Source organism: Callithrix jacchus, chromosome 10 (assembly GCF_049354715.1).
Source record: "Callithrix jacchus isolate 240 chromosome 10, calJac240_pri, whole genome shotgun sequence".
In the NCBI taxonomy this organism is placed as follows: Eukaryota; Metazoa; Chordata; class Mammalia; order Primates; family Cebidae; genus Callithrix; species Callithrix jacchus.
In genome coordinates, this window is record NC_133511.1 from 63,525,397 (window position 1) to 63,538,762 (window position 13,366).

Genomic DNA, 13,366 nt, shown 5'->3' on the forward strand with positions numbered 1-13,366 from the left:
CCTCCTAGGGAGCATTTGCAAATGCGTGAAGGTGTGTTTTATTGTTTCAGTAATTGGGCGGCACTACTAGAGGCACTACTAGTCTGGACCATGTTGGTTTCTATACTGTGTTGTTCAGCTCAGGTTCCTTCACAACGCCTGATACACAAAAACACAATAGTTGGTTAAAAAATACTTATTGTATGAGCCCACATTTTCCCTGGACCTCTGTTTTGACATATATGAATTGGTATAGTGCCTACCTCATAAGGTTGTTTTGAGAGAGACATAGAATTTATAAAGTACCTGGTACACAATAGTTCTTAATAAATGATAGCAGTGGCCAGATGTGGTGGCTCACGCCTGTAGTCCATAGTTTGGGAGGGCGAGACAGGAGGATTGCTTGAGAACAGGAGTTTGAGACCAGCCTGGGCAACATGACAGACCCTATCTGTACAAAAAAAATACAAAAATAACCAGGTGTGGTGGTGGGCACCTATAGTCCCAGCTACTTGGGAGGCTGAGGCAGGAGGATCATCTGAGCCCAGGGAGTTCGAGGCTGCAGTAAGCCAAGATCCAGCCACTGCACTGGAGCCTGGGTACACAGCAAGACTGTCTCAAAATAATGATGATGATGATGATGATGATGATGATGAGGTAGTAGCTGCTAAGCTTTCATTGCTTAGAAGCAGCTACAAGGGCCCACCTAGCTCTTCCTGGAGCATTAGAATTAGAACCTGGCACGTTGGGGGAGGGAGGAAGTGTATCTCTTTCTCTGAGGCCTAATCTGAATCCTAGGTCTAACCTGAGGAATCCTAGAAGAGACTCCTCTATACTCAGCTGTAGAAACTAAAGCACAGAGGAGCACTGGTTGCATTCCTTGACTCTGGAGCTCACGCAGGACTCTGACAAGCACTGAAAAACCTGGCCTTGGAGAGAAATTACCTCTTGCTGGAGACTGGGTGTGGGAAGATAGCCCTCTCCCCGCCCTTAGCGCTGCTTTGCAGAAGAGGAGAAGCGCGCGCGGCTTCCTCCCGCCTCCTTCCCTCCTTTCTTCCCCCGCCCCTTCTGTTTCACCAACCCCGACGCAGCGCCTTCGCTGCCGCCCTGCGAGGGCGCGAGCGTGCTGCACCTCGGGAGCTGGCGGCTGAGCTGCCAGGAGCCCAGAGCAGCCCAGCCCAGCCGAATTGAGCGGAGCCCTTGGAGACGGGGCCTTGCGGGAACCCGGCTGGGCAGGGAGAGGTGCAGCTCTGCGACAGAAACAATCGCCAGAGATGCCGGGGCCAGCCTTCCCCACCAGGTAATGCTGGCCCTGCGTGGGGCTTGCCTAGATGGGCCGGGTTCTGGAGGAATCTCCGCAGGCCTTCAGAGAGTGGTGACACGGGGTTCAGTAGATTTTGAGGGGTATCTTACTTTCCTCTTACCTTAAGGGACCCTAAATGAGAGAAGGGGCTGAGGGTATGGAACCTTTAGATGAGCCCACCCAGAACTAGGCCTGCACTGGAATCGGAGCTCTGCTCAGGGAAGTGGGTAAAGGGGAAGCTGCGCCTTTGGGGAACTGCTCTGCCTCAGGAACTCTGCTTCTTTGCAAGCCCCCTTCTGCTTGGTGGCCAAGGTGATGTTTTCCTCTATCTTGGCTTGGCAGCTGGCCTGTTGGGACTGTGGGGCTTTTCTCTGTTAAGAGGTTGAGTGAACTGGGAGACAGGAGACCTGGGAGGACTGGTCCTATTCAGACATCTTCAGTTGCCTTATCTGTGCAGTGAAGGACTTGACATTGTTTGTTACTCTGGCTTTCCAAGCCTTCAGACCATCTTTTGGAAAGGTGAGCTGGTTTAAAATGCTAAAATGGGCTGCAGAGATGTTCCCCTCAACACTGCAGAAGAGAGGAGAACTTGGGAAATAGACCATACTGTTTTCCAGCCAGCCTTTTGAATGGCCTCTTGCTGGTTCTTCAGAGGCAAGGCAGAGGCTTGAGAATGCTAATGCTTATTTTAGTGTGGTGTGTAGGTGTGTTAGGTGTAGGGAGGCAGGGTTGGGAAGTAGAAGGTCAAGGTATGTTAATGGTTCTAAACTGGCCAATTTTTCTGTCTTTAGGTATAAAGTTGCTTTAAACTAGACTCTCTTCTCTGGAGCTCCTTCCTTATTCTGCTAAGTTAATGACAGACCTGGCTGTGGTAATATCTTAATCACTATAATTCCTTCCTTCTTTATTATCTGGCACCAAGAAGTTCATGTCAGGCCTGATAATAACCTACTTTAATTATTTTGGAACTCTTTCCTTCCCCCAGTTTTTTGATGACTCTACGTCTTCTTCCTCTCCTCACTCTTCTATTTTCTCCTCCTGATTTTTCCTGTCTTAGCCCTGCCTCCTGCCTACCTTTTCTCCCACCCTCTCTTCACCCTTCCTCCTCCCCTCGTGCTTCCCCTTTCCTATTTCTCCCCCTCTGTAGCCAGTCTTTCCTTCCTTCTCTCGGATCCTCCTCCTCTCGATTAGGCTTTCTTCTCTTTTCTTAAAATTTTTGGTTAAGCTTTCTCATTGTTAGTAGGTTACTGGTTTTTAGGGACCTTCTGCTGTGTTTGTGAGGTCCAAACATTGTTTTCTACCTAACTCACTTGCTTCTAGCTTTTACCTCCAAATTCTATCTTCCCCAAATACCATTCTCTCTCCTTACTGCCTCTATGCTTTGCCTTGGGCCTGCCAACAAGCAATTCTTCTTCCTGCATTTGTTTCCTGTCTTCTTTTCTGGTGGTGGTGGGGCAGCAGGTAGGCAGTAGGTAATAAGCAAGATGGGAAGTGGGGGGCTTGAGTGGGAGGAGAGCAAAAATGTCAAGTAGTGTTGGGCAGAGGTTCAAGTTCCCTTTAGTGAGATGAATGACTGGGAGGACCAGAGACTCTGGCAGCTGTGAGGTAGTGCTGATCTGGAGAAAAGGAGGTAGCCCAGGGAAGAAGAGGGAGGATAGCAGGATAGAGGGACAGGAGGAGGAGGAGGAGGCCTGGGGGAGAAGACAGTGCTCTTTGAAAAAGACGGTAGCCTGGACAAGATAGGGGTTATTTGGGGTCAGGGTATATGTAGAAAGAGAAAGATTATAGTGTGGGGAAGAGGACTATGTAGGTTAATTATCTTCCCCTTTGCTGACCGGCTTTTTGGACTGATTTCTACTCAGCAAATTTTTTTTAGTTAAAAAATGTGAAAGCATTTACCATGTTTATCATGTTTAAGTGTACAGTTCCATTTTAATAAGGACATTTATATCCTTTTCTCCTTCTTCATCCTCACCACTCCCTTTCCTGGCCTTTGGTAACCACCAGTCTACTCTATCATCATGAGATACACTTTTTTACCTTCCATATATGAGTGAGAACATGTGATATTTGTCTTCCTGTACCTGACAAAATGGCCTCCAATGTCATCTATGTTGCTGAAAATGACAGGATTTCATTCTTTTTTTATGACTGAATAATATTCCATTGTGTTACATGTGTAACACACACACACACACACACATTTTCATTTTAGCTTTTATGAATAGTGCCACAGTATTCATGGGAGTGCGTTATCTCCTTCATATATTGATTTCCTTTCTTTTAGATATATACCCAATAGTGGAATTGCTGAATCATATGGTAGTTCTATTTTTAGTTTTTTAGGAACTTCCATACTATTCTCCTTAGTGGCTCTACTAATTCACATTTTCACTGACAGCATATGAGGGTTCTTCTTTCTCTCCATCCTTGCCATCATCTATTATTGCCTATCTTTTTCTTTCTTTTTTTTCAGACAGGGTCTTGCTCTGTTGCCCAGGCTGGAGTGCTATGGCACAATCATAGCCTCCTGCAACTTCAACCTCCCAGGTTCCAGCAGTTCTCCTACCTTAACCTCTCAAGTAGTTGGGACTGCAGGCACATGCCAACATGCCTAGTTAATTAAAAAAATAAATAAATTTTTTTCTTAGAGGTGTGGTCTCCCTATGGTGCCCAAGCTGGTCATGAATTCCTGGGCTCAAGTGATCTGCCTGTCTTGGCCTCCGAAAGTGTTGGGATTACAGGCGTGAGCCAACATACCCAGCCTCTGCCTGTTTTTTTGATATAAGCCATTTTTACTGGAGTGAGATGATACCACATTGTGGTGTTGATTTGCATTTCTCTGATGGTTGAGCATTTTTTTCATGTACCTGTTGGCTGTTTATATGTCTTTTTTTGAAAAATGTCCATTCATATCTTTGACTGTTTTAAAATTGGGTTACTTGTTTTTTTGCTATTAAGTTGTTTGAGCTTCTTAAATATTCTGTTTATTAATCTTTGTCAGATGAATAGCCTACAAATATTTTCTCCTATTTTGTGGGTTGTCTCTTCACTTTGTTAATCAACAAAATTTCTGTGAGCAGTGTCCTTAAAGTGGGGGAATTAGAGGGAAAGCAGAGATGAGAATGACAAGGTTGCTGGTTTATTGGTACTCACTGTCTACACTAGAATGTGGAATGTATTTATATAAAAAAAGCTTTGAATATTGCATCCATCCATTATCAAATATCTCTGAACCATCATAACTAAGCTAGTTATGGTACTAGGTTCCTAGGTATACAAAAATTGAAATTGTACTCAGTTGCTGCCCTCAAATGCAGGTCAAGGAATATGGAATCTCATGTGGTAAGTATTGTAGAAGGAAGCACAAGGGGCTGTGATAATGCAGAAGGCACATTTGATTTAGCAAGACAGAGCTAGGACCTAAACTTAAGTCTTCTCTAAAGGTGATATCTATTTTCTTATCCTCTGTTATCTCCTGAGTTTGTGTATACATACGGTGTACAAAAGAGTTTTCCTGTATCTTCTTTTCTGCCTACTTTTGGGGCTAGACTGTAGGTACTGCTGACATGAAAAAAAGAACAATCTCATGTGGTAGGTCTCTGTGCCATGGCCAAACAAACACTCATTACCTTGGAAGGGAAAAGGCTTTTTCCCTGTTAACTTCTGGCTTGAGGCTACTTGGGTGACTATGTGCTGAGCTCCCTTTACGAGTCATTTGATCTCTTCCTTCCCTTCTTCCCCTCTCCATTTTCTTAAATTCAATTTCTGGCAGGCTGTAGAGTTCAGAGGTCAGATGCAGCTAGGCTAGGCATTTTTACTTCCACTGGCCTCTGTAGGATAGGGATTTAATGCCTCATAGGGTTGGCGAGGATCAGATGAAATAATGAATGTGTGAAAATGCTTTGTAAAATGCTATATAGATGTTATTGTGGTTGTTCCTGAATGCATTTTCAAGCTGTGAAAAAATGCTCAGATGCTATAGCCTGAAAACCTAGGGTTGCCACTGACAGGCAAGAGTAGGCACTCAATATGGACACCAAGATTTACTAGACCCTTTCTTTGCCCTCAAAAAACTCACAGACTAATGGGAGAGGATTGAGCCTCAATCCTTGATGAGTAATGGAAAAGGGGTGGGGTAGATAGGGCTTTAGAGACTAGTGATTGAGCTTCATGGTCAGAGACCACGAAGTATGTGCCTTATTTAAGGTCATACAGAGAGTAGGTGGCAATTATAAATGATATTTTAATGACTTCTTATGATGTAACAACAAAAACGGGAGGGAGCACTTAAAAGTAGATTTTTAAGACTTCAGTTCAAATTCTGGTTCTACCACTTACTGGTTACTTGATTTTTAATTTTTTTAAGCTTCATATATAAAAATGGAAGATATTTATACCTACTTTGAAGGGTTATTATAAAGCTTAAAAATAATTATATAATAAAAGAAAAATAATTATATAGTAGGCACTTACTAGCTATACTTACTCCACAAGTCCCCTGACTCCTGAGGCCCCCTCTTCCGGATTCATGCAGCACCTATATCTTTCCTGTCACCACCCAGTAATGGCAGTTATCATTTTGTATTGTTATTGTGGTTAATATCTGCTTTTCCCAGTAGTCTGTGAGACTTTTGAGGTCAGAGACAGGGTCTAGTAAATTGGTGTCTATACTGGGTGTTTACTCTTTTATTTCCTTTGAAATAGGGTCTCACTCTGTTGCCCAGCCTAGGGTGTAGTGGCACAATCTCAGCTGATTTACTTAAGCCTTGACCTTTTGGCTTAAGCAATCCTCCCATCTCAGCCTCCAGAGTAGCTGGGACTACTGGTGGTGTGTGCCACCACACCTGGCTACTGTTTGTATTTTTTGTAGAGACAGGATTTTACCGCATTGCCTAGGCTGGTCTGAAACTTCTGAGCTCAAGTGATCCACCCACCCCAGCCTCCCAGAGTGCTGGGATTACAGGTGCACCTGGCCCTGAGTATGTACGCTTGCCAAGTCCTATTTAGTTATCAAGTATACACTGGTAAGTCTGCTGTGCTTACTGGTGTATACTTAGCAACTAAATAGGACTTGGCAAGAGTAAACTCTTTTACAAAGCTTATTATTGCTCCTTTACAAAGCTTATCATTTATTAAGGAAGATGTATAATAAGTAAACAGATATAAGTACAACTCATGATGATGCTGTGAAAACCAGGAATTCCATTTGGTTTTGTTAGATTTGAGATACTGATGAGAAACACAGGTGGAGTTGTCTAATAGATAGTTTTTAGGCTAAAAGAGAGCTGTTTTGTCTAGAGACCAAAACTTGGACATCATCAATATATTAATAATATGTAAAGCCATGAGAATGGAGGAAATAATCTTGGGGAAAGTGTAGTATATCAGTAAGGAAGATTCCGAGCAAGGAAGGTTACAAGTCTTGGATGTGTGGATGATAGCTGGAGAAGGAGGATTCTGCAAAGGAGATAGGAGTAGACAAAAAGATAGAAGGAAAACCAAGTGAGTGTTCTTCCCTAGAGTATTTGAAAGAGAAGAGAGGTCAATTACATTGAATGCTGCAAAGATACTGAGTAAGGTGAGGATGGAAAATGCGCATTTGATTTGGCAAAATGGGGATAACTGATAATCTTGACAAGACTGCTTTTGATGAAATGGTAAATTGTTAGTTGGCAAACCGAAGGGGAAGAAGTGGAGATAGTTTAAGTAGACTGTTCTTTTGAGAAGTTTTATTACAAAAGGGAGCAGAGAAATAAGTGGTATTTGGAGGAAGATTTGGGTGTTAAGGGAGGGGTGTGTGTGTGTGTGTGTGTGTGTGTCTGTCTGTCTGTTTGTCTGTCTGTCTCTCTGTCTTTGAATAGGAGACACCAAAGCTTGTTTATATTCACTCAGTATTTCTCAGATCAGTCCAGAAATTTAAGTATCATCTTAATTTTTCCTTTTTTATTACATGCTATATCTAGTCTTTAAACCATTTGATTCTACCTTCAAAATGTATCTGCCTTTGACTTCTCTCCCCCTATTGCCAGTCATCTGAGCCACCATTAGTTCTTACCTGGATTATTGTAATAACGCCCTAATGGTCTCTCCACTTCTGCATTGTTTCCTTGCCGCCTATTCTCCTCTGCTGCTAGAGCGGTCTATTTAAAAACATAGATCAGTGCTCAAAACCCTTCAGTGTCTTCCCACACTTGCTGCAAAAGCCAAATTGTGGCCTATAAATAGTTCTGCACAATCTGACCTCTGGCTACATCTACGTCTCTTACCACCTTTCTCTTTGTTTACTCAACTTTAGTCTTGCCAATCTTTTTGCTGTTCTATGTGTCCAGTATATTCTCATCTAAGACATTTGTACTTGTTGCTCCCTCTGCTTAAAATGCTCTTCCAGATATTGCTGTGATTTGCTGTCTCATTTAATTGAGGTCTTAAGTAACTATTTCTCAGAGAAGCCCGTCTTGATTATCTTCTCTTATGTACCATCCCCCATGCTTCTCCCACGACTTGATGGTGTGTTTTTATTTGCTTATTTCTGTCTGCTTCTATTCCTAGACCATAAACTCTATGAGAACAGGGCCTTTCTTATTTAACTAGATTAGTATTGGTACATTGTAGATACTCAATAAATGTTTGTTGAATGACTGAATATATCTAACAGAGAGGGAAAGCTTGACATAGCTGAAAGAGGGGATTATTCCAGATGAGGAGTGAAGGAATACAAGGATGAAAGAGAATTGGCTTTCGATGAGAGGAAGAACACCTCCTTCATTGTAACTGGAAGGAAGAAGGAGAACATAGATGAAGATACAGGGAGGCACATAGATTTGGGGGTAGGAAGATGTAGTTCTGCCAAGATTTCTGATTTCCCATTGAAAGTAAGCTCATTAGCTAAAGGGAAGGGTTAGTGGGAAATCCAATTGAATTCCCATTTGAGGTAAGATAATTATATGTAGGAAAACTGTCTTACTCTATTTTGTGTTGCTATGATAGAATACCACAGACCAGGTAATTTCTAAAGAAAAGAAATGTATTTCTTCCAGTTCTAGAGGCTGAGAAGTCCGGAGTGCCTGCATTTGCTGAGGGCATTCTTGCTGTGTCATTCCATGGTGGAAGGTGCAAGGGCAAGAGAGCAAGAGTAACAAGGGAAGGGGGCTGAACTCATCCTTTTGATCAGGAACCCACTATCTTGATAACTAATCCACTCCTATGATAATGACATTAATCCATTCATGAGGCCAGAGTCCACATGACCCAATCACCTTCTAATTATCTCACCTCTCAACACTTGCAGTGAAGATTAAGTTTCCAATACTTGAACTTTGGGGGACACATTCAGACCAAAGCAGAAGGTAATCATAACTTTTAAGTGAAAGCAGTTAACTGGATTTTATAATGTTCTCTCAGACATTTGGCTGCTTCAGTCTAATGACAGTTGGGAGAAAGTTGAGTTCAACTATCCCAAAGCTGGGATTTTTGCCAGTTTAATTTTGGAAAAGGGGGGAAGGGTAAGGGGTTGATGGTTTTTGATGTTTGAGTAATTTTGTTGGACTATGATTAGATAAAGAGAGGAAAAAAGGCAGGGGACTGCTGGATGGTTTATTGGAACTCAAATTGAAGTCAAGGAATTATAGTGGAAATTCTTGAGCAATTTCCACTAAAATTCGTGAGCTGCATGGATAGGAGGTTGTATTTGAAGTATATATGGTTTATTCTAGATATTGGAATTGTTGCACATTTTGGTGATAAGGTCCTGAGTGTAATCATGAGAGTAATGGCTAACTTGGACTGGAGGTCAGAAAATGAAGTGGCCACCAGGGTGTTGACACGATCATCATTGCGGCTATTGAAGTCACCTAGAATGATGACTAGAGGGGTTCAGAAGAACATTGAACCAGGAACTAAAGCCTTTCAGTGGGAGTGACCAGAAAGTGAGTAGCAGGCTGCAAAGACATGTGATAGCAGGCAGTGGAAGCTACTCAAAGGAAAATAGAGGTTTTTACAAGAGGAAGAGAAATACATGGTTTGGAAATGGATGGGGGAGGGAATTTGGTCAGGTTAGAGAGTTTACAGAAAAGGTTGGAGATGAGAGTTTCATTTACTTCTGTCATGGATGACAGTGTGGGAAATCAGGACATGTTCAGGCAGAGATTGGCTGGAAGGTCAACCAACAAGGAGACAGTACAATAGATTCCATTGTTTCCTGAGAGGTTGAAGGGGTGGCCCCTTTGTGGTTCCTTCTAGCTCTCAGATTGTAAGGACCTCAACTTATATCATTGTATATCATCCAATGGGAGGTTTGGAGGTTTGAAGGTGAAATTTGAATTTTTGCCTTAATTATCGGCAGTAACTCAACTGGTGTTGCAGGTCAGGAATTTCCTAAGATGGTAGGCAGAGGATAAGACATACAATTATTGGTTTCTGGAAGTAACTCTAGTGACTGTAAGGGTGTTAGGAGTGAGGAAGTTGTGTAGGTGGGAAGGGTTAGAGGTACAGAGCTAGCCTAAGAGAATTTCAGTCTCTCACTCTAAATTTCTCTGCCCTTTCCACTTCACTTTGCTGTCTCTCATTCTATTCTAATTGTAGGAAGCCTCCAGGTATGGTCACTTGTTCATTCTGTCTCAAATTGTATAATTAGTATAGAAAGAGTGTTTTCAAGAGAATAATCAGAAGCTAGTCATATTTTTGCCACTCTTTCATTTCGTGATCTTAGGTAAATTGCATACCCCTATAGGTTCCAGGTTCCCATAAAATAAAGATTTTTATTTTATAAAAAGAAAACTGGCTGATTCTTCAGTATCCTTTTAGCTCCCTCTTTTTTTTTTTTTCCAGCTAACCCAGGCTGCCTTAGTCAGTGAACCTTGGATAATTACCAGGTGTGTTCCAGCTCTGTACTGGGTCAGCCCTGGGGATATAGAGATTAAACAAACTCAGCTTTTTTCCCTTGAGTTATTCATGACTTGGTGAGGACAACAAGCATGGATTATAGTTGATATGATAAAATTTGGAAATTGTTGCATTGAAGTGCATATAAAATGCTGTTACATTTCAGGAATAGCAGTAGTGGGATCTCTTAAATTTTGGGGAAAGATAGAGGTGAGGGGCTTCTGTGATGATTTCATAGAGGAAGTAAGTCAGGTTGGGCCTTGAGGAATGAATAGGAGTTTGCTTGGTAGACAAGTTGGGACATTTTAGGCAGAGAAAACAGTATAGGCAAAGGCAGGAACATGAAAGCATACTAAGCTGGAATGACATGTTTAGGGAATAGTAGAGACAAAAAACTAGAAAGATAGGTGGGAGAAGGGAACAAATATTTATTGAACATTTATTTTGTGTCAGGCAGAATGCTAGGTGCTTTTATATATGCTTGTTAATTCTCATGATAACTCTGTAAAGTAGGTGGTCTTATTTGTGTTTTACATAAAAGGAAACTGATGATCAGAAAGTAAAGTAGCTTTCCTAACAGCCCAGAAACAGCCAACAGGTTTTCTCCCTGCTGCTCTAGCAGTTGTTGCTAAACCAGAGCAAGTGGCCCAGGCTACATAGTGGGAGTGTCTTTGACATGTTAGAAGGACATCCCTCAGCAAATTCAAGACTGCAGCATTCCAGTCCCCTGCCAAAGAAAACCTCCTGGCACAATTTAATTAAAGATCAGATTCTCATAACCAGGCGTCAAGGGCATACAGTACTCCCCAGTTCTGGATGGAGTGTTGGTCATGCCAGTTGCAGCTGCTCTGGGCTGTTGGGACTAAGAAGTGCAATTAGTGTATAGAACAGGTTTTATTTCTTCTTCTTGAGGTAATATTAGAGCTTATCTAGTCCATTCCTTTGCCTCTAGAGTCAACAGTGTAGTGTGGTGTAGTGGTTCTGTCACCACACAGACCTAATTTCAGGTTCCTGTCTCTACTGCCCACTAGCTGTACGACTCTGAGTGACTGGCAGCATCTCTGAAACTTTACTTCTTCTGACTTGCTTACTGTTATATCTTCAGCATGAAGTGCATAGCTTGTCAAACATTAGGTCATGAATAAATATTTGTACAAATGAATAAGAAAAATGATACCAAATGGATTTCCAAGTTTTCTGTAAACTACAAAGTGTGATCTAATGTTAGTGATTATTAAAAACAGCCCAAATAATGCTAAAATCCTAGTTGTAAAAATGGTTAGTCCTAAAGGTTTTCTGAGGAAATGGTTTCTTAGAATTTTAACAACTCTATTAGGTAGTGTAGAGGACTCCCTTAAACTCCAGGTCTCATTATGTGACTTGGACTAAGTACTGGAATTCATTTATCTTCTCTGGTGCTTAGTCCCATTTTGTGAACTCAAGGCATCAGTGAGTCCTCAGTACACATGGGTAGCAGATGGTCTCCTCCTCCAGGCAATACCTCTTCTCATTGTTATCCCTCCACACCCTTGTTTTTTATTTAAAAGCCCCATCTTTTATTTTTAACACGGGGCATTTATTGCGCAGTTCTAGAACTGCTTAGAATGGACCATTTTTCTGACTAGTGCTGTATATGGTGCAGAACATAAAAGACCTGCTGTGATCTGCACTGTCCCACTTTTCCAGTCTCCCACTTTAGTCCTTTATGTTGCATTCTGCCACACTGTACTCTCACATTTATGTTATTCTGTGCTCTAGATGCATCACCTTTCTACATGAAAAATCACTCATTTATTGTTTCTTTTCTTTGGACCAAGCACTGTATACCAATGGCTGGACTTATCCCAGACCAATTAAATCAACGACTCTGGAAGTAGAGTTCAAGCATTAATGTTTTCCCCCTCAACATTTTATTAGGAAAAATTTCAAACACTGAAAGAACCTCATAGTGAGTACTTGTGTACCCACCACCAAGATTCTCCTACCATTAACATTTTCATATACTAACTTTATCATATCTATTATATATTGACATGTATATTATATCTGTATGTTCCTTAATCTTATTTCTTAAAATGCATTTGAAAATAAATTGCAGATATTAATATACTTCTCCCTGAGTACTTCAGCACTGGTATAAAACTTCAGCACCAGTGATCTTTAAGAAGAAAGCTCATAGGGGATTCTAATAGACTAGAGTTAAAGACCACTAGTCTGACCTTTTTGTTCTTTTTGTTCTGCTACTCTTATTACCACCTCTTTTCTGAAACTTCACTGATCATTCAAATTCAATCTAACCTTTCTTTCCTTTGTGTTTGGACATTTTACTCTTTGTATTGTTCTACAGCACTATTCACAATTGGCCTAGCATTATGGTTTTCTAGGTCCTGCCCCTTGTTAGCTAGATGATGATAGTCTCTAGAGTCAAGTTGTATATTATTCATTATCTATCTGTCTCTCTATCTACCTATCTGTCTTCTTTCATCTATTCTTGGTTTCTAGCATATATAGCACCTTACGTATAAAAGTGTATTGATTTTAACTGCACTTGAATGAAGAACCTGCAACTGCAGCAAAAGGTGTACATAACTTTCAGATGTGTTTACTTCTGTATTCTGTATTTATAATTTTTTGATTGGAGGAATAAGAATTCATTTATCTTCTCTTGTATTTAGCTCATGGTAGATATTTAGTAAATGTCAGTCAAGTCCAGCTCAAATGTGTGAATATATTTTTATATTTGCCATTGGCTAGATTTGACTGAACTAATCATAAATCAGAAGTAGCAGAACACAAAGGGGCTAGAATTACCTCAAGAACAGTATAGTTGGAAAATTCTTTGGCAGAGAGTTTAAAGATGAGGGCTGATTTAAAAAAAAAAAACAACTAAAAATAAACTTACCATATGATCGAGCAATCCCACTACTGGGTATCTACCCACAAGAAAGATATTGAAGAGATATCTGCACTCCTGTTTGTTGCAGCAGTGTTCACAATAGCTAAGATTTGAAAGCAATCACAGTGTCCCTTTACAGACGAAAGGATAAAGAAAATGTGGTACATATGCACAGTGGAGTACTATTCAATCGCAAGAAAGAATGAGATCCTGTCATTTGTAACAACATGGATGGAACTGGAGATCATTATCTTAAGTGAAATAAGCCAGGGACAGAAAGATAAACATCACATGTTCTCACTTAT

General features: G+C 41.1%; 1 protein-coding gene across 3 annotated transcripts in view; it reads left to right on the top strand.

Moving 5' to 3' along the window:
- The first annotated feature begins 1,071 nt into the window (after positions 1-1,071).
- PAK1 (p21 (RAC1) activated kinase 1) overlaps positions 1,072-13,366 on the top strand; it is a 97,346-nt gene continuing 85,051 nt past the window's right edge. For all 3 annotated transcript variants that reach the window (XM_078340154.1, XM_078340155.1, XM_078340156.1), the window contains exon 1: positions 1,072-1,279. The gene's annotated coding sequence lies outside the window, so the exon portion shown is untranslated. The remainder of the gene's footprint in view (positions 1,280-13,366) is intronic.